A 5,000-nucleotide genomic window follows, 5' to 3' on the forward strand; every position below is an offset into this window, starting at 1 on the left:
ACATGTTACATATTGCTGTGCCCCCCCCCCAGACTGAGATAAATATTTCCCATTATTCAGTTATCTCTATACTGATGATGACCTGTAGGGGCTTTTTTAGCGCCACCAATGGAAGATACCGGGTACTGAGGGTCATCATCATTTCGCTGGCGCACACATGTTTAAGGCTTGACTTGTTGGATAATCTATTTACTTATTGCATTCAATGGCACCAATGCTGGGGGTTATCAATGACACCAATGCTGGGGGTTATTACTGAAACCAATGCTGGGGGTTATCACTGACACCAATGCTGGGGGTTATTACTGACACCAATGCTGGGGGTTATTACTGAAACCAATGCTGGGGGTTATCACTGACACTAATGCTGGGGGTTATCACTGACACCAATGCTGGGGGTTATTACTGACACCAATGCTGGGGGTTATCACTGACACCAATGCTGGGGGTTATCACTGACAGTCTGACACCAATGCTGGGGGTTATCACTGACACCAATGCTGGGGGTTATTACTGACATCAATGCTGGGGGTTATCAATGACACCAATGCTGGGGGTTATTACTGACATCAATGCTGGGGGTTATCAATGACACCAATGCTGGGGGTTATCACTGACACCAATGCTGGGGGTTATTACTGACATCAATGCTGGGGGTTATCAATGACACCAATGCTGGGGGTTATCACTGACACCAATGCTGGGGGTTATTACTGACACTAATGCTGGGGGTTATCACTGACACCAATGCTGGGGGTTATTACTGACATCAATGCTGGGGGTTATCTTTGACACCAATGCTGGGGGTTATCACTGACACCAATGCTGGGGGTTATCACTGACACCAATGTTGGGAGTTATTGCAATCACTGACACCAATATTAGGGGTTATCACTGACAGTGGTGTATTTAGGTTTTGTGCTGCCCTAGGCCTGACTAAACTTCTGCACCCCCCCAATTTAAATATGACCCACCCCTTCCTGTAAAGGCCACACCCTTTCCTGTTTATGACCCACCCTGTCATCTGTAAACCACAGACCATAACCACAGTCTGTCAGTGCCTATCAGCATAGCTTCATCAGTTCCCATAAGTTCAGCCTCATCAGTGCAGCCTTATCATTGCCGCCTCTTTACTACCCATCAGTGCAGCATATCAGTGTGGCCTAATCAGTGGTCACCAGTGCAGCCCCATCAGTGGTCATCAGTGCAGCCTTATCAGTGCCCATTAGTACAGCTTTATGTCATGGGATTAGTAAGATTACTCTTTTAGGATATTTGGACTTGTGTTTGCTGCCACTGATTGTAATTATAGGATTATTTCACTTATTTGTATAATAAATAGGAAGTCCATAGTCATTATACAAATAATGAAATATTTTTTTTTTTTTTTTTTGCTGCCCCCCTGCAAAGTGCCGCCCTAGGCCTGGGCCTTGTTGGCCTAGGCCAGGATACAGCACTGATCACTGACGCCAATACTGGGGGTTATCACTGACACCAATGCTGGGGGTTATCACTGATACCAATGCTGGGGGTTATTACTGACACCAATGCTGGGGGTTATCACTGATACCAATGCTGGGGGTTATCACTGACACCAATGCTGGGGGTTATCACTGACACCAATGCTGGGGGTTATTACTGACACCAATGCTAGGGGTTATCACTGACACCAATGATGGGGGTTATTACTGAAACCAATGCTGGGGGTTATTACTGACACCAATGTTAGCGATTATCACTGACACCAATGCTGGGGGTTATCTTTGACACCAATGCTGGGGGTTATCACTGACACCAATGTTAGCGATTATCACTGACACCAATGCTGGGGGTCATCACTGACACCAATGCTGGGGGTTATCACTGACACCAATACTGGGGGTTATCACTGACACCAATGCTGGGGGTTATCTTTGACACCAATGCTGAGGGTTATTACTGACACCAATGCTGGGGGTTATCACTGACACCAATGTTAGCGGTTATCACTGACACCAATGCTGGGGGTTATCAGTGACACTAATGCTGGGGGTTATCACTGACACCAATGCTAGGGGTTATCACTGACACCAATGCTGGGGGTTATCACTGACACCAATGCTGGGGGTTATCACTGACACCAATGCTGGGGGTTATCACTGACACCAATGCTGGGGGTTATCACTGACACCAATGCTGGGGTTTATCACTGATACCAATGCTGGGGGTTATCACTGACACCAATGCTGGGGGTTATCAGTGACACTAATGCTGGGGGTTATCACTGACACCAATGCTGGGGGTTATCACTGACACCAATGCTGGGGGTTATCACTGACACCAATGCTGGGGGTTATCACTGACACCAATGCTGGGGGTTATCACTGACATCAATGCTGGGGGTTATCACTGACACCAATGCTGGGGGTTATCACTGACACTAATGCTGGGGGTTATCACTGACACCAATGCTGGGGGTTATAACTGACACCAATGCTGGGGGTTATCACTGACACCAATGTTGGGGGTTATTGTACTTCTTCAGTCTACATTGCAGTACTAAGCATAAAAAGCGGGAGGACCAACATTTTTGAGGTGTGGAGGTTCTATTGTGCAGCCCCTCTGGAGGTGTCGGGGGGGGGTGTTCTTGAGGCCCTCTATTGATCATCATTGATGTATTTTATAATCTGATCAATCAATATACAATCATATTTGTGATCAAAGTATCGCAGTGCTGCCAATCAATACACAACAATCAGTAATTTTCCACCTTGGCTGATCAATTCAGTTGGATGGAATTGGATTGTAATGGAATGAATTGGTGGCCATACACTGTTCAATGGGCCTCCGGAGGTTCAATGATCCAAACAATAGGTGATTCGGGGCAATCATTTCCCTTCAGATCGATACAAGGCGGCCACAAAGGCTTCCATTCCTTTATACGATCGATGTGCAGTTCGGTCAAAACAATTGATTAGCTATAACTTTATTTCTGATCAATATACTGTAGACTCAGTTTTGATTGGATTTGATCAAAGTGATTCGATTGGCTGGGGTGGAAAATTACTGATCGGCAGTACTGAGATAATTTATTCATAAATCCAATCATATTTTGATCAATCAGATTGGACGGTGTGTGGTCAGATTGGACGGTGTGTGGTCAGATTGGATGGTGTGCGGTCAGATTGGAAGGTGTGCGGTCAGATTGGACGATGTGTGGTCAGATTGGACGGTGTGCGGCCAGATTGGACGGTGTGCGGTCAGATTGGACGATGTGTGGTCAGATTGGATGGTGTACGGTCAGATTGGACGGTGTGCGGTCAGATTGGACGATGTGTGGTCAGATTGGATGGTGTGTGGTCAGATTGGACGGTGTGTGGTCAGATTGGACGGTGTGGTCTGATTGGACAGTGTGTGGTCAGATTGTATGGTGTGTGGTCAGATTGTATGGTGTGGTCTGATTGGACAGTGTGTGGTCTGATTTGATGGTGTGTGGTCAGATTGGACGGTGTGTGGCCTGATTGGACGTCGTGTGGTCTGATTGTATGGTGTGTGTTCTGATTGGACAGTGTGTGGTTTGATTGGAGGGTGTGCGGTCAGATTGGACGGTGTGCGGTCAGATTGGATGGTGTGTGGTCAGATTGGGCGATGTTTGGTCTGATTGGACGGTGTGTGGTCAGATTGGATGGTGTGTGGTCAGATTGGACGATGTGCAGTCTGATTGGACGGTGTGTGGTCAGATTGGATGGTGTGTGGTTTGATTGGAGGGTGTGCGGTCAGATTGGACGGTGTGCGGTCAGATTGGATGGTGTGTGGTCAGATTGGATGGTGTGTGGTCTGATTGGACGGTGTGTGGTCAGATTGGACGGTGTGCGGTCAGATTGGATGGTGTGTGGTCAGATTGGGCGATGTTTGGTCTGATTGGACGGTGTGTGGTCAGATTGGATGGTGTGTGGTCTGATTGGAGGGTGTGTGGTCAGATTGGACGGTGTGCGGTCAGATTGGATGGTGTGTGGTCAGATTGGGCGATGTTTGGTCTGATTGGACGGTGTGTGGTCAGATTGGATGGTGTGTGGTCAGATTGGATGGTGTGTGGTCGATGTGTGGTCAGATTGGACGGTGTGTGGTCAGATTGGATGGTGTGTGGTCAGATTGGACGGTGTGTGGTCGATGTGTGGTCAGATTGGACGGTGTGTGGTCAGATTGGACGGTGTGTGGTCAGATTGGATGGTGTGTGGTCAGATTGGACGGTGTGTGGTCAGATTGGACGGTGTGTGGTCGATGTGTGGTCAGATTGGACGGTGTGTGGTCAGATTGGATGGTGTGTGGTCTGATTGGACAGTGTGTGGTCAGATTGGACGGTGTGTGGTCAGATTGGACGGTGTGCGGTCAGATTGGACGGTGTGTGGTCAGATTGGACGGTGTGTGGTCAGATTGGACGGTGTGCGGTCAGATTGGACGGTGTGTGGTCAGATTGGACAGTGAGTGGTCAGATTGGACAGTGTGCGGTCAGATTGGATGGTGTGTGGTCAGATTGGACAATGTGCGCACAGATTGGATGGTGTGTGGTCAGATTGGACGGTGTGTGGTCAGATTGGACGGTGTGCGGTTAGATTGGACATTGTGTGGTCAGATTGGACATTGTGTGGTCAGATTGGACGGTGTGTGGTCAGATTGGATGGTGTGTGGTCAGATTGGATGGTGTGTGGTCAGATTGGACGGTGTGCGGTCAGATTGGATGGTGTGTGGTCAGATTGGATGGTGTGTGGTCTGATTGGACGGTGTGCGGTCAGATTGGACGGTGTGCGGTCAGATTGGATGGTGTGTGGTCAGATTGGACGGTGTGTGGTCGATGTGTGGTCAGATTGGACGGTGTGTGGTCAGATTGGATGGTGTGTGGTCAGATTGGACGGTGTGTGGTCGATGTGTGGTCAGATTGGACGGTGTGTGGTCAGATTGGACGGTGTGTGGTCAGATTGGATGGTGTGTGGTCAGATTGGACGGTGTGTGGTCAGATTGGA

The sequence above is a fragment of the Pelophylax lessonae genome (genome assembly GCF_965119305.1).
Source record: "Pelophylax lessonae genome assembly, chromosome: 11".
Taxonomy (NCBI): domain Eukaryota; kingdom Metazoa; phylum Chordata; class Amphibia; order Anura; family Ranidae; genus Pelophylax; species Pelophylax lessonae.